The 22452-nt window shown below is 51.2% G+C and overlaps 1 long non-coding RNA gene across 2 annotated transcripts in view; it reads left to right on the forward strand.

The window, feature by feature from the left end:
• The first annotated feature begins 429 nt into the window (after window positions 1–429).
• Window positions 430–22452, forward strand: part of LOC144162791 (uncharacterized) — a 31061-nt gene continuing 9038 nt past the window's right edge. The window contains exons 1-2 of one of the 2 annotated variants that reach the window (XR_013320767.1): window positions 430–697; window positions 18939–19031. This is a non-coding gene — a long non-coding RNA (uncharacterized LOC144162791). The remainder of the gene's footprint in view (window positions 698–18938; window positions 19032–22452) is intronic. The other variant, XR_013320766.1, reaches the window with a different exon arrangement.

Here is a 22452-nt window from a genome sequence, read left to right on the forward strand (position 1 = left end):
CGAAAACATGGGAAATCTTCTTTGAGCTCAAGAAATGGAGTGCTTTTAAACTTTCTGTGGGTGCGTTCTTTATAGTTTAGAGCACCTATGAGATCAGACTAGAACTAGGGGGTATATGTATGGAGTTTAGGAGTATATGGTTGAATATATTTGACCATACTGCTCGGCGGCATTGCGCAGCGAACAGTATTTAGCTGTGCGTTCTTCGCAGATCCTGTCACGCCCGACGTTTTTTACGCGGAACGAACTGCAACTCCAATGGTAGCAGGCGCAAGCGGAACCGTCCCGCTTCCCCATCGCCCGTATCAAGCAGCGGGAAGCCCCGGCCCGCGACAACAGGACGAGCGCGAAGCGCCACTTGCGCCCACATCCGCTATAAGACGGCACCTCCCACCGGACATGACTTCAGTTCGGCGGCAGTGCGCAGCGAACAGTATATAACCGTGCGCTCTTCGCAGATTCTGCCACGCGCCAAGTCCCTTCGCGCAAAGAACTGCCACTCCAACTGCAGCAGGCACAAGCGGACCCGTACTGCGTCACCATCGCCTGTATGAAGCAGCGGAAAGCACCGGCACACGACAACAGGACTAGCACGGAGCGCCACCTACATAGGCTGTAAGAGGCAACGCCAACGGGACCTGACTTGAGCTCGGCGGCAGTGCAGAGCGAACAGTATTCAACCGTGCGCTCTTCCCAGGTGAGAGACAATCCGTACAGTATTTGTTATAAAGTGTTATATGCACATCTGCCGAACACTGTAACATTTATGTTCGGTTGTATTTCAGAGTGGTACTTTTGTGGGTCAGATTTCTTGTATTCTGCTCTTTTTGACGTTATCAGTGGCATGAGTGAGCAGGAGATGAAAGACAATGAAAGATGAAAGCAATCTTAACGAGGCAATTGACGATCTAAAACGGTAACTAAGAGCTGACTTACGCACGCTCAAAGAGAGCGGGAAATTCTGCAACGACACTTGCGATGGTGTCAATGAGATAAAAAACGAAACCAAACAACTTCCAAAGGAAGCCCCGCGCCTGTCCAAACAGAACGATGACCTAATGGCAGAAAACCAAAAGCTCAACGAAACAAATGCACGCCGATCCACGCTGTGAATGTGGTCGGAAAGAAGGTATTAAAGGATCCAGTCATCCACAAGACACTAATCATGGATTTTATTCCACCATGGCATCTCCACGCTATGTCGTGTGGCCTGTCTTTCACCAAACTTGACAAAAGCAGTACACCAAGAATTGAGATTCTGCAGCATTTCTTTTTACTCCAGGACAAGTGAAAGTGTGCTCAGTTTAGCAGTGATGCGTCCACGACTGCAACTGCTGTGGCTTGCGCTGCGCACGGGCCGATCTTGGATGTCAGCAAAAGAATGAAACTTTCTAAGAGTATATTCATAGAAAAGGAAAGCATAAGATATTCTATTTGCCCTAAACCACATCCTTCAGCTTCGAATTTTGAAGTCCACCGTGTACACGAATACCCTTAACGTTGTTGGCGCGCTTGCATCTGGAAAGCATTCTAAAAACTTTGCCATCAATCTTGTTTTTAAGGCTATTATGTCTGCATATGCATCAAACCTGGAAATAACTTTCTGCTGGGTTTGAGGCGATCTTGGGATTGCCGGGAATGAAACCGCCGATCAAGTTGCCGCTGCTGCGACACTACTCAATACTTAACAACAGTGCCCTACACTGAACTCAAGCCACACATAAAACAACACCTTCGCAAGACGAAAAAAGGAGTCGAGTGAACAGACAAACAACAAATCACACATGATGATGATGATGTTTCGATGTTTATGGCGCAAGGCCAACTAGGGCAAAGAGCGCCAAACAACGGTTATGAGTGAGGGGTGAAGCCAAACTAAAATCACTTTACAAAAAAATTCCCCCGCATTTCCCCGAGGGGGAGAATGTGAAAGTGCGAATGCACGGTTGTCGGCCCGCTTGCGGCGCTTGCGCTCGGCCCCCGCAGCCCACCGCCTCGCCGCCTTCTCTTCCATCTCATCCATCGGGTTTGTAGTATCACGTGTACACCACGCAGTTATCAAGCCGCTATAACGCCGCTGAGTCGCCAACGCACGCCGCTGACGACGTAGTTTGAATGCGTTAAAGATATAAGGCGCGTCACTAACACTGATATCAGCGTCGTGTCCGTGGCTTGGTCGGTAGAGCGTCGCGCTGCGGCCGCAGAGTCCTCGGATCGAAACCTGGCGCCGGATGCTGTTTCTTTTTTAAATATAGAGGAACACTGCGGACGCCGCCGCCGCCGCCGGCGGTGGATGGTTTGGGGTCGCTTATAAAGTGCATTCGCGCTTAAAACAGGCATAAAATCAGTAAGAGAAAATGGCTATGGCTGGTGTAGAAGGCCAGGTGGTGATTGTGCGTGGTATGAATCAGGTGGAAAATATATGCGCGATAGGAAATGAGGTGTAAAAGTTACATTTCACTACGAAATGTAAAGGTGCGTTGTCGAGTAATCATGGGATCATCTGCTAAACTCAATGCTGGGTGTAGTGGAATGTTTTGTCTGTATGGTTGAGAAGTATTTGTGCTTCATATGTAATTATGATTTGCATGTAATTAGAATGTCAATTACGGATAGGCCCACCCCACACCTGGTACACAATGGTATTGGAGAAACAGTAAGCAGATGGTAGTCTGTCGCGTGTGTGCGACCTATTCAGGATCTAGCTAGGGAAACCTCGATGAATATGTTGTATGAGTCAATAGTGTAGGGTCCTAGGTGTGGTTTACACATAATAAAACCACTCTTGGGACTATACACCACCGAAAAACTCGACAGATGCACAGAACTCACCTCGGCTAGGCTACGGATAGGGCACACCCATGCATATCGCACTTGTATCTGCTCACGGAGTTAGATGCTCACTTGTATCTGCTCACGGAGAATGTCTTTTCATGTTCTTGGCGGATGATGAAGACAAAATAATACAGTTCTTTTGATGCTCGACCCGAACGGATGATCTAGACACGCTCCGATTGCCGACGTCCGATGCTTCAATCAGGTGAGGGATCAGGACTGCCCTTCATGCTGGTTATTAGGTTTATTTACACTATTTACATTAGTCCAAGTATTTACATCAGGACAGAATGACTTACATTTCACTCTTCCCGCAGCATCTGGTTTGGCCAAGATCTATACTGCACTAGAAGCATCTCGACCGACCCGGACAAAACCCAATACTCCGCTTTTGATCCTTAAAAAACAACGCCTACAAAGGGGGCATTCAAGAAAGAGCGAAAATCCCTTTCAAAATAATTAATATAAACCATTGATTGGCCTCAAGAACCAAGCAATCCTACACATGTCCCCACCTGCGGTCACGCAACCCAACGCTCTCTCTCTCATGCACTTATAGTTCGTTTCCCGCGCATGTTATTGCAAACTACACGCACATACAAAACATCTGCCACCTAAAGCCACTTACCGCGTGGAGTGGCCACATCATTACGTTGAGCGTGTGGAATCTGCTCAAAAGCCAAAGCCGACCGCTTACAGCGGTCTTCGCGCGGTTAACATCTTACAGTGTCCTCGCCTTGCCTCCTCACACTTGTGCGCGTGCGCTCGCCGGCACAATTAGAGAGTCGTGGCAAATCCCCACCCAGACGAAGGGAGCCGCTGCCCGCCGCCCGACCTACGGAAAGAGCCGCTCTAAGCCCAGGCGACCATTTTCGAGGCGAATGACCTATAAACAAACACCTACGCCCGCTTTGCAAATCCTGCCGCACGCCTTTTCGACAAAGAGACGGCAACCTTTCGCTTCCCGTCAGCTCTTCAACGAACGACCGCATACCAAAGCACCAGAGGCACTTGGGCTCAGCACCCCCGTCTTTTGCCACACAAAAGGAAGGAACACAAAGCATTCACTCAGCAGCTCCCAACTTCGCGTCCCTGCAGTTGCATGAAAGGAACACACCATGGCAGCTACAAGGGGAGGCGACGCTGATATATAAGCCACCGGCGGCCTTCATTAATTAAATGAGGCGCCCGAAATTAAAACCTCCGCACCAAGAATGTTGTTCGTACACCAGCTGTACATACAACGTTAATTCTCACTGCAGGTTTTGTCTACCTACAGCGTAAGAACTAAACAAAATACACTCAAGCAGTTACGCGAGTTGTGCGCCCAACATCCCAGGTACAGTGCACGGTAATGACATTCCCCGTCGCCTAAGACATTACCACAGTCCTAAGGCACGCACCAACGCTACATACTCTAACGTCCGGCCAACTGCACCAACAGAGGATACCACACGGCACAGTTAGTGCCTCGGCCAAGCTGTTCCTTCCGTAGCATCAAACAATAAACGAAAGCACTCAACCACATGTACAGGGCCTGTGAGAACACATTCGTGCCACCCTCTACCATAAAAGGGTCCCTGCAACACTTTCGATCAGCGCTTTCTCTTTTTCTTTCGCGTCTGGAATCACTGCGAAACTACAGTTATCGCCAGCACCAAGCGACACTGCGGGATTTCCTCGTCACAGCAGATACATATTCCATTTGTGATTTTTTGTGGCTTTTTTTAAGTTAATATCTAAAAGCGTTCATTCCTTCAATTGAAGGGAAACCGCTCAACAGCCGCTGCATGGTATTAGTGACGTAATTCGAGCCGTTGAAGAACGTCAAGACCGGGGAAGAGAGAAAAATCTTTTGACCCAGTTTAGAAGTTATCGGATGGGGATACAGTAGTAATTTTTTTTGCTGAGGTACTGTGCAGACGCCTAATCTAAGTACTGGGTGTATTTGTTGACATCGTTCTGCAAGCATTTTAGATTTCAAAGAAGTCGAAAAATGTGTTGCAGGGTCCCTTTAAAGGCAACCTACCCCACGAAAGGTGCAAATGTTCAAACTTGACAACTGAATGAATAACACCATCCACACTTAAACGTTAAGCGCATGCAGGAACATTATTTCACTCTAAGGAAAGTAACAGACACGCAAACAATTACCTAAACTTGCGAAATGAGGCTTCTCCTGCGCTGATAACGAAACGGTAGAGCGCGCTCACGGACGCCTGTTGTTTCAGAATGCGCAACAGATTGCTCATTCCGGTTGCGGTTCACTTGCTGTCCCCTTGCGATGCACTGAAAGTATTTTTCAGTACTTCAGTTCGCACACAAGCACCACAAGGCGGCCCCACATGTACAGGTGGGTACTTAATTTTGCAGACCACGCGAGCGCGTGGCAAAAGCCACCGATGCGCGCTCTGGAGGCCCGGCGCCTGTTGTCGATACCGGCGCGGCGCGCATGCGCGTCCTGTGTTACTCGCAGGCACGCCGATTCCCTCGCTCCCTGCAGCGGTGCTGAGATGGTCACTGAGGCACCGCAGAGCGACGCGTTTGTAGCATTTTTTTCTTTCTGGTGGCACGTTTAGGGCCCTACGTGACGATTGCGCGGGCTTTAGCGCATGTGCTCCTCTCGTCCTCATAAAAACTTGCGTGGAATGTTTTATTTCTTTGTTTTGGCCATTATCGTTTACAGACAATAAGACTAGAGGATTGCGAACGGCCTAGCCAAATCAAGCACGTACGATCCATTGCACCACACACGTCCATCTAACATCTGTCTGACATCCGGTGTCGGGCATTCGAACGTCCGTCAGATATCCGCAGAAAGCCGGCGGACGCCTGATTTTAAGCTGAAATATATGTTCAGTGGCTAAATAGTTTACAAAATATACAAGATGAATAAAGGTTCGCTTTTCGTATAGCTAACTTTTCGTTGTCCGTAGCACGGTACCACGTGACTGTGCTTCGTACGCGCTTGTTTTGGCTACGCCGTTCGCAAGCTGCTAGTCTCATCGTCTGTAAGCGATAAAGACCAAAACAAACAAATCAAACATTCCACACAGTGTTGATCTTGCGCCAAAGCCCGCGCAATCACCACATAAGGCCCCAAACGTGCCATCGGAAAGAAAGGAATGCTACAAACGCGTCGCTCTCTGGTGCTTCAGTGACCATCTCAGCAACGCTGCCGGGAGCGAGGAAGTCGGCGTGCCAGCGAGTAAAACAGGACGCGCATGCGCGCCGCGCCGGTCTCGACAACAGGCGCCCGGCCTCCAGAGCGCGCATCGGTGGCTTTTGCCACGCGCTCGCGTGGTCTGCAAAATTAAGTCCCCGCCTGTACATTCCATGGCCCACAATGACGACATGCCAAAGAACACAACTAATGGAAGGCACTCGGCTTTGTAGTCAGAAGTAAACTCCCTACCGTGCTGTACCAGCAGCTCTACTTCTCATGAAGACAGCGTAAAAACCGCCAAAGTGCGCTACTCTCAAATCACACACCTTACGACAGCCGCACACAACGAACCCATGCGCAAAAAATAACAAGCGGGAGAACGACAGTGCAGGTAAAACAAACGATAATCCTCATCAGAGCGATCCCTACACACCCAGAGGAAAACACGTTAACAACTAAGTGTGCGCCAAACAACACTCACCCTTCCCGTCTAGCACTAAACACTATTCAGGGCAAACAACCCTTTCCACGGCGGCACACACCGACCGTCGCACGGCAGCTGATTCCGTTTCATGCATCACCAGCTGATTCTAAATAAACGCTGGTGTGGCTCGCCGTGTCCTGTGCTCCCGGGATAAAAGGAACACCCTATCCAGCGGTAACGCGTACGACCATGTCGCATCCGCGCCGCCACACCTGCCGTCGCCTGCTGCCCTTACATGACCCCTGCGCTACATTTGCCTCCTCTGAGATGACCATGCTTTCAACAGCTTTGCTCGATCTCTGCACCAACTCATCTACGGGGGGCTCCTGGCGGTCGGCCGCGGACTCCATGTCGGCGCATGGGGCTGTGCTACTCTCAATACTTCGTTGTGCTGCCTCGGAAACACCCAGCTGTACATTGGCCGCCTCCGCAGAAAGAATTTCAGCAGCTCAGTCATCCGTCTCCCGAGATCCCATGATATCACCTGTAGCAGCGGGAACGCTAAGGGGTTGCTCAAAAACTGGAGTGGCTTCCGCCACCTCAACTGCATTCCCACTCTCCTTATCGTGTGGCGTTTCAAGCGCCCATGAGGCAACAAACACTGAAAACATTTGCATCCTCAAGTTCAACAATCCTGCGGAGCTTCGCTTTCTCGTAAGCCTTCACAGCTCTTCCTTGGGCTAATTCAGCCCTGAGCTCCTCAGCCGTCCGTTCGCACGGGCTACCCGCGCCCCGGCTACCCCCCAGCCTTCCTTTTCCTCAAGCGTGCTGAGCATGTTTGAGAGGTAACTCAGCTGCCAACTCTTCAATTTTGAACATAATGGCACTAACCTTCCGGCCGGTGTCACGGCATCCCGTTAGCACAGTGGCCATGGTGAACCCGGAAAAAACAAATCAGCACCAACCTGTGCTCACTCCGGGTTCGGTCGGGTCGTGTGTCGGTGATGCAGCAGCTCGTAGACTCGATGCGCCGCTCTCGCTGCTGGGCTGGGGCCGTGGAAAGACAATACACCCGAATCAAACCCTACAATTAGTCAACCCAAAATTTGACTGCTGTTAACTCTAGGCAACTACTTCGTGTGCACTAAGAACACATTAAAGTCGTTCTGAAAGTTAGGAAGGGCTTGCGCAGCACACTGCAATAAAAAGGGACATGATGAAGCAAATATCTTGATCTTGATCTTGATTGTGGGGTTTAACGCGCCGACGCAACGCAGGCGATGAGGCGCACCGTAGTGGAGGGCTCCGGATTAATTTTGACAACCTGGGGATATTTATCGTGCGCCGAAATCTCGTACACACGGGCGTTTGTCCTTTTCGCCTCCATCAGAAAAGCGGCTGCCGCGGCCGGGAATCGAACCCGCGACCTCGTGCTCAGCAGCGCAACGCCTTAACCACTGAGCCACCACGGCGGGTATGAAGCAAATATCGTTCGGTCCACTAGCTCATTCTTGTTTATTTAATTCTTTGATGCACCGGTCGCAGACATGACTGCAAAAATAGTGTAACGCAGGATACGTTTTGAGCCATTCGTCACAGCGATGGTACGGCGAGGGACATATCTGGCGTCATCACTATGATCATTTTTAGGGGATGTAATTTTGCGGCAGCCTGCTAGCGGAGGCTGCCGTGAAAAACTGAAGTTATACAGTTCGACCATTTATATAAGAGGTCACAATTTTCAGAGTCACACTTTATATACAATTTTATACATCCGCTGATATATACAACGTGCGTGCGTTTGCGTGCACATGAATACGTGTGCGTGCATGTGAGCACATATGTGTGTGCGCGTGCGTGAGTTCTTGCGTACGTATGTACGGGGGGCGGGCCTATAGCGGCCGCATTCAACACGCCAGTTTTTTTTTTTAATTCTTATATTTCCCCTGAAACACTCGTTATTGTTTCCTACAATCATCACCCGCCGCGGTGGCTCAGTTGCTAAGGCGTTGCGCTACTGAGCACGAGGTCGCGGGTTCGTTTCCCGGCCGCGGTGGCCGCTTTTATGATGGAGGCGAAAAGTAAAGACGCCCGTGTGTACGAGATTTCGGCGCACGTTAAAGATCCCCAGGTGGTCAAAATTAATCCGGATCCCTCCACTACGGCACGCCTCATCGCCTGTGTTGCGTCGGCGCGTTAAACTTTACAATGAATCAATCAATCAATCAATCAATCAATCAATCAATCAATCAATCAATCAATCAATCAATCAATCAATCAATCAACCTAGAAGTATCATCATTATAACGCAACGTAGCTTTCATGTCAAAAGGTTCACGATAGGATTGTTTGACGCTGGTAATAAAAAGGTTGCTTGAAAAAACACGTTTCGTTAATTGCTGCCTGAAGGGCGGGCTAACCCTGGAATTCCTCATAATAATTGATAACAAGTCAGGCAAGCATAATAATGCCTCCGTGCAAATCAACATTGATAAAAGCGGCTAGTGATACTGCGGCCGGAAGATAATTATACCGTTCGCTAAAACCCACTGTTTCCGTCAGCAGTTTTCATGGCACAAACCGTTTCAAGAAGAGGCGATTGTAGAGCGTAGAACTTTAGTGGGACTTGCGGAAAGCTTAACAGAAATTTTGATTTACGAGCATTCTAAACCAAGCGCCAAAAATCGTACATTGGTTGCATCGTTGATGGAATGTTCGGCCTACCAGTTTTCCCCTCTTGCTCCCTTCTCACCAAGAGGGAGAGAGATAGGTTCAGAATCAGCTGACAGCTTTTCACACACCTTGAAATCCACCCCGACCTTTTACGGCCATGGCAGCTTCGCCCGTTTCGTGCGACTTGTCGTTCGTAGAAATTGACAAAAAACGAGTGCCGAGAACTGCCATTCTGCAGCACTTCGTGTTCCTGCGAGAGAAGTAGAATTGCGCAGAATTTTTTAGTAACACCTTTCCGAACCACCATTAGCGTGTTGTGTGCTGCGCACTGACCACACTTCGGGGTATGTAAGGCTCTGAATATGGAAAGCAGCGTTTTGACAGCAGAATCGTATGTCATTTTTCTGCTTCTTAGCCATATAGTCGAGATGAAATATTCAAGACCATCATTTTCACAGATTCCTGGAACATTGAAAGTGCATTAGCATCTAAGCAGTTTTGTTAAAACCGTCGTTATTTCATTTAGTTTTTAAAGTTATTATGTAAGCATATGTGGTAAATCTGGAAGTGACCATGTGCTGGGTGAATGGTCACTCGGGGTTGCCGGAAACGCGACAGCAGATCAAGTGGCCACTGCTGCTGCAGCCCTTACAGTGAACACGGAGACAATACCTCACACTTACCTGAAGTCAAAGATCAGACAACACCTTCTCAAAACATGCCGAGCACACAAGACTGAACAGACAGACAACAAACTAAACGTAGTAAAGTCATTCGTTGGAGCATACTCCCCATACACACATAACAGACATATTGAAGTTAGCTTAGCTAGGTTACAGATAGGCCACACCCATGAAACACACTCCTAACTGTTCACAGGATCTCCAAGACCGCTGTGTGGAGACGCCCTATCCGTGACCCAAGCACTACTTCAATGCAAAGCACTCTACACAACACGACACAAGCACTTCACCATACTCTACAGACAACGGCATCCCACCATCCCCAGCATTTTGCCTGTGTGACGATCCCGTGTTTACTGTAAAGGGCATTCTTAACTACTTAGCGGAAGTAAAAGTTTTTAGGCCTAATTTGAAATAATGCATAATCGCAGTCAAGCCTTCTGTACCTGCAATCCTCATTGTCTCTAATTTTACTTTTGGTTTTGCTAAGCCACTTTAGTGTTTGCATCTTCATCTCTTACACAGAACAAGTATTTTGGCGCTCTTTGGCGCAGTTGGCCGTGCCCCATTAATACAGGACTTTAATAATCATCATCATCATCATCACCTTTTACGATAAGGCCATTTTATAATTGTAGGGTTTAATGCGCTGAAGCTGCCCCTTGGTAACGAGGCTCGCCGTCGTTGAGGGCTCAAGAATAATTATGACCACCATCAATGCAGATAAATCTTAACCCACTGGCGCTTTTGCCTTTCCCCTGCATATGAAAAGCGGCCACTGCGGCAGGCATGAATCCTGCGTCATTGGTGCCAGCAACGCAACTCCTGAGGCACAGCCGACCCGCTGGGTAAGATAAGGTATACCACAAGATTAGTCAGTCTGGTTAAATTGAGGGGGTGTTACCTGAAAGGTTGCATATCTTAAATTATGATACTTAACACACAATCACTACCCGGTTAATTTTATATTACGAGAGTGAATAGCCATCTTGAGCATTATATGATTCTTTTATTTTTAGGTGAAAGCCCAAAAAAGACCCTGCCTCACTTTCTTAAAAATTTCTAAATCCTAAATGCTTTAAGAACGTACTCAACATGAACATCCAGTAAATATAATAGGCGGTCACAAAGTATCTGAGCCAAAAATTGCGGCTCTATGTCCTTGTGAGGAGGGAAGGAAAACCCCCCTCTGCGGGTTCTTAAATAGGGTGTGTTCGGTGGCGACCGCGGCTAGCCACAGTCACCAGTTAATCAGACGAAGGCGCTTTGAGAGGTTACAAAGAAAACATGTTTTCTAGAACACAGCACGACGCAGACAACAATACTTAGACGAGACCCTACCAGAGAGGTAACAAAAATGCCAAAGGAATAACCATTCTACAAATGCGACATCAAGAAACCCAGCACGTCTAACTAATGTGCAGAAAAGCCTATACATCTAAACGCCAGAAAAGTGCCACAGAAAAGTTCAGAAAGAGTTCACCATGACGTGGCGTAGTACTCGGGGCGTCGGGGTGTCGCGTTGCGTTGCGCTCAGGGCCGCGTCGGGAAGTCTTGCGTGCTGGGCCATTGACGATACAGCTCCGTCGCTGCTCTCCAGAAACGGTACTTGCAGGGACAGTCGGGGCTGTAACCTGGTCATCACCCGGTGCCACGTCACGGAAGGGCGCGGGCAGTCGGCACCCGGTAGCCGCCGGTAGACGGTGATCTCCAGGCCGTGGTCGTTCACGACCTGGCACGCCGGAGCGCGTGTGCCTGCCACTGGCCAGGAGAATGGTGAATAGGACGCAGGTCCGGGGAGGCTTCGGTGTCACTTAGATCCCTCTGAGCTTGTGTCTCCGAGACCCGATGAGCTCTCGATCTGCGCCTGAACACCGCTCTCCTCGAACCGTGCTCTCGGAACTCCTCCACTGCAATGGCCATCCTTCCTCGTTCCTGTTTGGCCTCGTCCTTCTCCGTTGTGGCCGGCTCTCATAGGCCACTCGCGTTCTTCGTCATCGGCTCGTGTGGCTTGCCACTTCTTCTCTTTTGGCCCTGCCGGAACGAGGACAATCCCTTCACGGGCATGTGTCTGCGATGTCGTCGTCGTCGTCCCCTCCGACTGAGCGCATCACGTCACAGCCCTTCACATAAGTTGGAAACCTGCTCGAAAGATGATTTGTCTCTATTTTCCCATACTTCTCATTCTTTTTTGAGCGCTCGGACTACGTCATTAGAGAAGCTCAGCGGCTATTGGCCGATTCCTTTCTGTTTCAGCAATAAACGCATTCGATAGCCACTTTAGATAAAAGCCGCAAAGCAAAGCAAAAACAATGCGGATAGTTTTGCTGCGACGAGCAAATCAAGCACTTCCGCTCCGTGGTGTTGATAACTGCAGATTTGACAATCTTTCTAGAGGCGAAGGAAAGAGTGAAATCATTTATTCTGACTGTTGTTGAGTTATTTTATGTGCCCTCGGTTGTTATAAACGGTCGTTAATGTCAGGTACACAAAATGGCCGCCTCTGTAATCAGTAAAACAATTTCGATTTTTGCAAACTGGGTCTCCGTGTATAGTAGCCGGGTGCGTTACCATAAAGCCATCTCCGCTTTTTAAATGAGAATGAATTTATTAGCCGGGGGTTGTCTTGCTCCGTTGGCCGGCGTGCGCCTGCATTCCTCCAGCGCGAGCGCAAGTGAGCGCGCGCCTCGTAGTTCTGCCTTCGTCGTCGTCGTCGTAACGAGCGCACGTGAGCGCGCGCCTCGTAGTTCTGCCTTCGTCGTCGTCGTCGTCGTAAATGCGAATGCATTTCTTAGTCGGGGGTTGTCGTGCTCCGTCGGCGTGCGCCCGCAGGTGTTATCTCTCCGCGCTCCTACTCGCCCCTAGCAACAGCTGTGGCGCGCCTAGCAACCGGAGCAGGTGGTAGCTCGGGCGGGAGTAGCGGAGGGCAAGGGGAGAGGAGGAGCGCGCTCGGGCGTGTGAGGGCGCTCGCATCGCGGAGCTCGGGCGGAGTAGCGGAGAGTGAGTGGAGAGGAGGAGCGCACTCGGGCGTGTGAGGGCGCTCACATCGTGGAGCTCGGCGGGAGAGAGAGCTCGCGCGCGGGGCGGGCGTGTTGCGCGGGTCTCTCTCTCCTCTCCGCGTACCCTCTCTCCGCTCGCTGCGCTCGGAAAATGCATATAAATGCAGTGGAGCGCACGCCTCTCTCCGTTACTGCTTGCCGCAGCGCACTCATCGGTGCACCCAATGCATTCGCATTTCCGCACGATCCCCTTCGGGGAGGTGGCGGGAGTTTTTTTTTGTTGCGATATTTTTACCCAAGCACTTGAACCAAAGAAAAAAACACAACAGAGATTAAAACTGCTAGTCGAGACCTTGCTGGCAGAAAGCGGCTAAAATTGCTTGAGGTCTGTTTGCGTCTCTATCACTTACAGCCACACTGTAGGAGGATCAAGTTGAGCCCTCCACACTTCATTCATCACTTGCATAAAATCAGCAAAATATTCTTTCCAGCGTTTAGCAAGAACGTCACGGGGACGCATCGCCATACGTGACTTCTAATTGACGTGCAGGACCAGGACGTTGAGCAGGTCGTATGGTACCACGTTGTCACTCTCACTGGGTAGGAACATGATCTCATGTGACACAAAGCCATCTCCGCACGTTGGCAGCTGAGGATCAAAAGTGTTAATAACAGTGCGTACCACGGGGCACGTGAACGCGACAGCACTTAAGTAGAACAGGGTCACCTCAGCCATGAGGAACAGTAATTTTTGGAAAACAGTGACGTCTGTTTCCAATCGTCTAATTGAATCAATTCCGGCCAAACGAAGAAAAACCGGCAGGGAGACCAAACAAAAAACACGATGTAGCAGCAAAGGAGCCCGTCGAAGCGATTCGCGCCGAAAGAAAAAACGAGCGAAAGCGAAGAAAAAAAATCCCGCCATCTCCACGAAGTGAATGAAGATGAATGGTGCGCAGCTGAAATGCTCATCGGTAAAACCGCAAAACATTCGCCCACACTTTCCACCGCTCCATTGACAAGCCCGTAGACGACGTCGATGTTTGTGGTGATTATGTAGGGCCCGTTTGGGACGATGAGAATCTCCATGGGTAAGTTGGCGAATTCGGTGTGTGACATTTTAGCCACCTTGGCCGTCGCCTTGTGCAGAGCGGTGGTGGTGATTTATTAACAAAGGAGGGAAGAGAAAAGGCCTGGGGATATTGTTGAACTCAACGGGAAGTTCACCCTCATACGACCCAGTCCAGGGAAGGGGATTGGGGCTTCAAAGGATAGGAAGAGAGAAGGGGGAAGAGAAGAGCGGTAGGAGAGTGGGAGATAGTCTATATCGCGTTCGTTTAGTCCATGACTCGATGGCTACAAACGCAGCGCTAGTCCTGTTGTAACCAGGAAGTTGACTAGGTGCTGGAAGACCTCCCGTCGGATGGCGTCCGGTCCCGTGGGGAACAGGAAGTCTTCTAGCTTGTGGCTTGGGGCACCGAGCCGCTGGAGTTCGGCCCGAAGTTGTGCCCTTGCGGTGTCGTGCTGCGGGCAAGAGCACAGCAAGTGCTCTAGCGTCTCGGGCTCTGGGCAGTCAGCGCAGGTGGGGGATGCTCGGCGGCCTTGGTGGTGCAAGCGCGCTCCCACGTTGCAGCAATTGAGCCGCAGGCGAAGAAGGAGCGACCGGGCGTCTCTGCTAATGCGTCCGGGCAAGACCCGTGGGGCCTGGCCACTGACTACTCGGGCATCTGGATGCATGGCCTCCACCACTCGTGCCAGGATAGTCCTTGCAGCGTCAAACGACACCACATCCCGGGAGGCTGGAACCCCTGCCTGGCGAGCAGCACCTTTGGCCAAGGCGTCTGCAACCTCGTTGCCCGTGATGTTCACGTGCGATGGCAGCCAGTGAAGTCGCAGTGGACACCCCTGCGCTTCCACCGCATGAAGCTTGGCCGCCAGCGACCGCTCAACGTAGCCGCTAGAGCTGGCTGGCTGGTCGGCGGCACGCAGACGGAGGAGGGCAGACCGTGAGTCAGTCAGGATGATGGCCCCCCGGGCCTGGGTGCCCTGCTTGAGAAGAAGGTCTGCAGCCAAGTGGAGTCCAGCCAGCTCTGCGTGGGTGGATGAGGCAGGGAAGGGCAGGCTGCACACCTGGCTGGTGCCGAGTTCTAGGGCCGTGCAGGCGGCTCCGGCTCTGCCCATCGGCTGTTGTACAGATCCATCCGTGTACACTTGCAGATGTCCGGCAGCGTCGCCCTGCAGCAGGGCAGCCACCTCTTGGTGGACGGCCTGGGGTGGAGTCGACCTCTTACTACGGACCCCCGGCAATGTGGTGACAATGCGTAGAGCCTGCCCCGTGCCTGGGGGTGGTGGCTCCAGGCGTGGCCGCTGCGGCAACGCGATGTGGCTCTCGTACGTACTGAGTAGCATGCCCATCCGAGAGTTGGGCCGGCTGCGGTAGCGCTCAAGGAGTGCCACGCCGTCAGGTGTGCCCTGCAGGTGGTGGATGTGGTGGAGACCCACCTGCAGGGCCCGCATCTGGATGGGCCAGAAGCCTGCCTCCGTGTATGTCGCCGCCACCGGAGATGTGCTAGGAAGGCCCAAGCAGAGGCGGATAGCCCGGCGCTGATCCACCTCCAGCTCCTCCCACCGGCGCGGCTTGAGTTCCACTAAAGGCAGAGCATAGAGGATGGCGGACGATGCCATCCCGTGGAACACCTTCAGGGCCACGGTTTGTGTGCAGCCCTGTCCATGCGCCAGCAACCTCCGCACGCCCTGGTGGACCCTCGTTGTGCGTTTCCGAAGCGCCTTCACCGCAGGTAGCCAGGACAACTGGCAGTCGACCAGGAGCCCCAGATACTTGGCGCTAGTGCACCACGGAAGAGTCTGACCATTCAAGGTGAGCGGCGGTGTCGTCTTGCGTGCTCTGTAGCCCCTCGAGTGGAAGATCATGGCCTGCGTTTTCGTCTCGGACAGCTGCAGGCCACGGCTTGTCAGGAAGGCGGCGACTGCCCACAGCACCCCCTGGAGACACGCCTTCACCTTGGAGAGTAGCCTCGTTGGTCCGTGCGCCCAGATGGCGATGTCGTCAGCATAGACTGCCATCCCCACTGGAAATGCAAGCCCAGCTGGGATGCAGTCCGGGAGTGGAGCCAGGACGAGGTTGAAAAGGAATGGGCTGAGTACACTCCCCTGGGGAACCCCCGAGCTGACATCTCTTGGGCTGCTCGTTGCTCGGCCCACCCTGACTCGTAGGGTCCGGTTAGTCAGGAACGCCCTCACGTATCTTCGGAGGTGCCCCGAAACGCCCATGCTGTCCAGGGCGTCCAGGATGGCCGCATGAGGGACGGAGTCGAAGGCCGACTTCATGTCCAGCAGGAGCAAGAAGGCCACCTCCTTGTCGTGGCGGGCCTGCTCCAGCATAGACACCACATCTCCCAGGGAGTGAGCCGTGCAGCGGTGGCGCCTGAAGCCGCTTTGCTGCTCCTTGAAGACGCCCCGACGATCAGCAATCCACTGGAGGCGGGCCAGGATCGTGTTCTCCATCAGCTTTCCCGCCACGGACGTCAGGGAGACCGGCCGGTACGATGCAGGCTCGGTGGGCGGCTTACCGACCTTCAGCATCGGCCTGACTAGGGCCACCCGCCAAGTAGGTGGAAGGCTGCCCTCCCTCCACACCTGGTTGAAGAGCTGTAGCAGCGGCTGCAGCTGGGTGATGTCCAGGTTCCGGAGCATTTGGTATGTCACCCCGTCAATACCAGGGGCGCTTCGCCGCTTGGGGCATCGATCCAGGGCGGCCCGCAGTTCCCAGAGTGTGATGTCACCACTGCAAACGGCCACCACTTGCGGGTCCTGGGGAGCCACCGGAAACACGTGCACCTGGACTTCAGCGGCGGGTAGAGCCGGGGTGAACTGGTCGGCTAGCCGCTCTGCCAAGGCCTCCTCAGTGATGCGCAAGGAAATGGCGGAGGCCAGCAGGGGGTGCCGGTTGGTGACGGAAGGCTGGAGAAGGGCCCGGAAGACTCTCCAAGCTTTGGCCGGATCTCTACGTGAGTCCATGGAGGAGCAGAGCGACTCCCAGCTCTGCCTCCGCCGCTGCTTGGCTCTCCTCCTGCACTGTGCATCCACCCGTCGGTACGCCGTCCAGTCTTCCGGACGCCTGCTCCGGATGGCCCGCCGTTGCAGCTGGTTGCGCCTGGCCCGGAGTCTCAGGAGCTCCAGGTCCGGTAGTGCCGTGTAGAGGGGTACCTCCCCCCGCAATGTCGCCTTGTTGGCGCTCTGCACGACAGCTGCCAGGAAATCGGGCTCTGGGTCCTCCAGACGCTCTGCCATCTCCTTGCGGTAGGCAGTCCAGTTGGTAACGGCGTAGACCCTGGTGTCTGCCCGCCTGCGATCGCCCCTGGGGGTGACCAGGATGGGGTAGTGGTCAGATCCCCAGGTGCTCGTGGCGGTTTCCCAGGTGTAGGCACACCGCTGGGACACCAGTGTGACGTCAATGTGAGACAGCTGGACCGTGCCCAAGGGACCAGGGCGGGTGAAGGTGGGGCTGCCTGTGTTGGCCACGAGCAGTCCGCAGGCTGTGGTAGCATCGAGTAACTCCCGTCCCCTACGGGTGGTGCGGGGGCTGCCCCAGGCTGAGTTGTGCGCGTTAAAATCTCCGCACACGACAACGTCCGGGCCCAGGTGGGCCCGCAGCCGTCCCACTACTGTGGCATCCCAGGGCCGCGTTGGACGGACGTAGACGCTGGCCACAGTGGTGTCCGTGGACCCCATGCGCACTGTGACAGCGGCACATTCCATGGGGCCATCCACGATCGAGTCCAGGTTCACTGGAGCACTGTTGAGCACAGCCCTAACGTAGACAGCTGCCTGGGACTTGCCTGGTGGGTGGCTGGCGTCTTGGCACGGATGGCTGGTGCAAGAGCGCAGGCTGCAGCTGGTTGCGCTGGCGTGGCACACGTACCCCGGAAGCCGCAGGGTGCTGCCACAGACGTTGGTCTCCTGCAGCGCCAGTACATCGAAGTGCTCCCGCAGCAGCTGCTCTGCCAATTCCGCGTGGCGAGGCCCCAAGTGGTTGCAGTTCCACTGCAAGATGCGTGGCCGCTGGCCGGTCTTGTGCAGAGCGTCTTGTGTCGCCTACCCCCGGTACGTTTCTTCAGCTCGCAGGAGACGACCGCCAACCTCTTCTTCTTCCTCTCCTCCTTGTTGGGTAGCAAAGAACGCGTTCAACGTTTTGACCTCTTCGGTCGATCTTTGGTTGGCCAATCCCTAGGGGGATCCTGCCACAATCATCATTAATGTGCCGTGTACGGCCGGGACAGGGCCCGACCAAGAGGAGCTTCGGCTCTAAAACGCAATTACAATGTAGGAGTAAAACTTTGTTATAAGCGTGAACTGGCTTCGCCTGCAATGCACGTAAGAATATTTACGCGCCTCGAGGATTTTTCGCGTCACCATGAGGTTTAATATTATGCGATGCTTAGGTCAGGATACCGCCATCCCCATCACACTGTGGAACCGCCTTTGTGCCGTACCTTGTCACACACACAAAAAAACTGCGAGCTAGAGAAGCGCAAGTTTTTTTTATTTGTCGTCCCACCTTTATTACGTGTTTACCGTATACGGGAACACGGTATACGTGTTTACGGTACACGTGTTTACAAGTGGCGTGATAAATTGAACACAGGCAGATTTATCCGGAACTATCCCACCCGCAGCGGGAAATTCAATATAGTTGGCATATCTGCGTTTGTTCGATTTCAAGTTTCTTTAGCTTAGTTTTCGCGGAACTTTTTTTGTTAGACTCTTTGCAGGCATGATTGGTTGTGTGCACTTATTTGGCATGACAATTCTTTGCACAACAAAGCAGTCGAAGCTAAATAAGCAGCTAATTTGAAACCATGTCAAGCTGCATGAGCTAGTATAGTGCGGCGCACTTGTATTGGGCTAAGAAGTTTGGCGTTAAAAAAAAACAGCTCCAAACGCCAATGCCATTTTTTTTTATAAAACAAATATGAGAATCAGGCATTTTCTATCTGAATGTCTTCGTTTCGCCCCAGAATATCAACAAAAAGTTGCTTTACTTGTTGTGTGCGTGTCTTCGATGTTTACCGTGTGTGCCATACATATTGTCCGTGCCGTTTTAATTTGGGTTACTAAAAAATTATTTGTTTCCGCAGGCCCAGGAGCCAGTATTTACCACGTGGAAATGACGCCTCATCGCTTGGCCCTAGGGCTAGTTTTGTTTGCTTCAAGGCAGTTACTTGTCCACGGTAATCCTGATTACTACGGTGGTTTGTATGACATTCTGGTTTGTTTTCACATTCTGGCGCGGCCGTGGCTCTCCACCGAGGTTCATAACGTTGTAAATAAATCCGTATGACAGACTCATTGATTACCATTACCCGAAAAAAATATTTGCATCATGCGACACTCTAGCTGTGACAACGGCCCTTGCTAATTGCAAGGCTGACTAATAAAAATTTTAGTGAATGCGGGGATTATTTCTTCTCCCCTCCTTGTATAATTTCTTAAGCAAAATGGAGAGACGAGCTAGTTGGTTCGCAATTTCCATGAGTGAAACTTAAGCGCCTGTGTCGTTCCCTTTCTCGTCCCTGTGAAAAAAATTTTGCGCTTAAGTTTCACTCATGGATATAATTTCTTGCCGCTGTTTTCGCGCACTTTTACGGAAATTCACACAAATCGAGAACTCTCCCCTAGTACCCATTGCTGGTCTTGTCAGAGCATCCTACTACTGTAGGGAATATCAGCTTTTCTTAAAAGAACACCTGACTTAGGAAGCATCAAACGCTGTGTTTCCAGGAATATCAACCTGCGTTTGTTCAGGGAGCATCGATAACACCGCCAAAATGTGTGCACTATCTCGTTTCTTTGGGTAGTGCAGTGACGTTATCAACTGGCCCTTCTGAAACGTCTAAACGTAAAGAGTTTCCAGTCGCAAAATCGCCGTTTGCTAGAACTCCTGCCATTACTTCAGCGTAATCTTAAAAAAAGTAGTATCTTTTTGTTTGCTTTTGGGGTTTAGCGCGCCGACGCTACACAGGCGATGAGGTGCAGCATGGTGGAAGGTTTCGGATTAATTTTAACCACCTCGGTATCTTTAACGTGCGCTGAAATCTTGAACACACTGGCATTTTGATTGATTGATTGTAGGGTTTAACGCGCCGACGTAACGCAGGCGATGAGGTGCGCCGTAGTGGATGGTTCCGGATTAATTTTTGCCACCTGGGTATCTTTAACGTGCGCCGAAATCTCGTACACCTAGGCGTTCTCGCTTCTCGCCTCCATCAGAAAAGCGGCCACGGCCGGGGATCAAACCCGCGACCTCGTTCTCAGCAGCAAAAAGCTCTAGCCAATGAGCCACCGCGGCGGATTCGAGCTATCTTTTCCCCGAACAGCCTAGTGCGTCAGAATGTTTTTCAGCGATATCTTTGCAAAACATCAAAGCGCCTTCGTCTCACGACAAGGATGGTTGAAAAGCGACTCTTTCTTGCGTTGCAAACAGAGTCGAATTAAAGTCAAATCTCGTGAAGGATTCGTCCCTTGCTCGCCCATGATGGCGGCCGGCGATTCAGACTGGAGGTCGGGATGCAGATAGCAAAAGAGAAAGAAAGCTCTTTATCAGAGAAAAAGAGACGTTTTCTAGAATCTCAATAATAACGTGCTACTGGGTGGGGGAATGGGTGGGGGAGGATAGAAAATTCCCTGTAGATAACAGGGCAGAAGAATGAAGAGAAAAGAAGTAAAAAGTAAAACAAAAACACACACAGCGTGCAGTTTGCGTGAAAAGTTCGATGAACAGGTAGCACAGCAGACTCCCGTGAAGAAAAACTCAAAAGGACCGCAAAAATTTTTCTGTATTATCGGAAATTCGTTTAAAGCGGAAGTTTTTTGCATTATGGACGGTACAAGAGAGCAAAAATGTTGTTCATCTTAAAGATAGTGTTCGTCTTAACTGAGCTCGTATTGATGGGAGTCCGCTGTATTCTAAATCTTTTCAGTGACGCCGACCTCATCCAAATACTCAAAAAATGCCACTAGTGCCTTGCGTTTAGCTGAAGGGGAGAGCAATGGACCAAGCAGTATAGCTTATTGGTCCTTGCCGCACGTGCTAGATTTCCAGCTCGAAAACAGTACCGGGCGAGCGTATAAGCCGGGCACTCTAATACTACCCGTTCTACGGTTTCCGGCGGTCCACAGTTACGCACAATCACCTCCGTTTAACGCAGAAACGCCTTGCCCCAAAGCGAACTTTTCTACGCGCTCTAATGAAGACGATGATGATAAAGGTCTTGAAGTGTCGGACACGTACAGCGATCGGGGAGATTTAAAGGGATAAGGTGTTGACTGTGCACCTGCCCTTGATGTGCCTTTGTGAAAGCCCATTGTGTAAGTTGGCATAACTGCCGTGCCTTTGAGGCGCAGCAATTGAGTCTTTACACTTTCACTTTGAACATTTAGGACATTGGCTTTTGAACAGAGAAAGCCCCGCGTTTCAAACATTTTTATTTCCACTCACGACCACCACCGTACCAGAAAGTTGGCTTTTCTTCTTGACGCGAGGGACCCAATTTGAATTCCGACCACGTTAAGCGTTTTTTTTTTTTTTTTTTCTGAAGGGCTTGTGTAAAGTTGGCTTGCCTGTAGTGCCATTTGCTAAAGCGCAGCAAGCCATCAGTCAGGCATCAAATTCTTTTATTTATTCTGTGATGATATACTGTATTTTCGCGCGTATAACCCGCTTCTGCATATAATCCGAAGTGCCATGCGCGGGCCCGGGCAGGCCCGCAAGCGTGAGCCCGGCCCGGCTTGCGGGCCGGGCTCGCGCCGGGTAGCACAAATTTTCTTGTGTTCGGGCCGGGCTCGATATTGAAACAAATTTTTTTGGGGCCGTGCAGGCCCAAGCCGCCCCGGGCAGTCCCTGAGGCCCACCAATCCCGTGCCGCAGATTCTAAATTCTCGGCAAAAAAAAAAAAAAGTTGTTTTGTTGATCTTTCCGGTTAAGGGAAAACAAACAAACAAACAAAGAAGTGCAAATTCACTACGGCAGTGGTAAAAAGACGATTGAGCTTAGAAAGCCTTCACGTCATCATTAAAAAAAAACATCTGGGTCCCATCAGCATAGTGGGAGAGAGCGGGCCCGAAAACGAAGGCACTCCAGCCACAGAGTACAACTTTATTGACCTTTCCGTCTACTTTTCAAACTAAAGCACTCAGAACCAACGTGACCTGGACATTGCACTCTGTGCAGAGCTTGAAGGACGAATTTTTGAAGAAAATGCCATGATTTTTTTGGGTAAGAATTATTTTAAAAACCATGATTGAAGGCACGAAAGAGCAGAACCGCAGATAAAACAATGCTGCCAACATAACTAGAGGGAAAGACAAAACTGGAGAGGTGAAACCGGACGCATCCTCTGCTCAAATTTCACCAAGGAATGGAGCAACAAATGCTGCAATATCTCTTGAAGAAAAAAATATCCGCTTGCTCGGAACCATGCAGGGTTTCCTCGGTGTGCCTTGATTTCGAGGACTGCCAAATGAAGTGGTAAATGAAGTTGTACAAAGTTCAGTTCAAGTTTAATTAAAGGAAATTTGTATGCGTAGTAGTCGTAATCACACTTCTTCGGTTAACAGCAAACTTCGACTTCATGTTCATAGCATGTCGGACTA

Source organism: Haemaphysalis longicornis, unplaced genomic scaffold (genome assembly GCF_048455015.1).
Source record: "Haemaphysalis longicornis isolate Haplotype H1 unplaced genomic scaffold, Haemaphysalis longicornis Haplotype H1 scaffold_12, whole genome shotgun sequence".
In the NCBI taxonomy this organism is placed as follows: Eukaryota; Metazoa; Arthropoda; class Arachnida; order Ixodida; family Ixodidae; genus Haemaphysalis; species Haemaphysalis longicornis.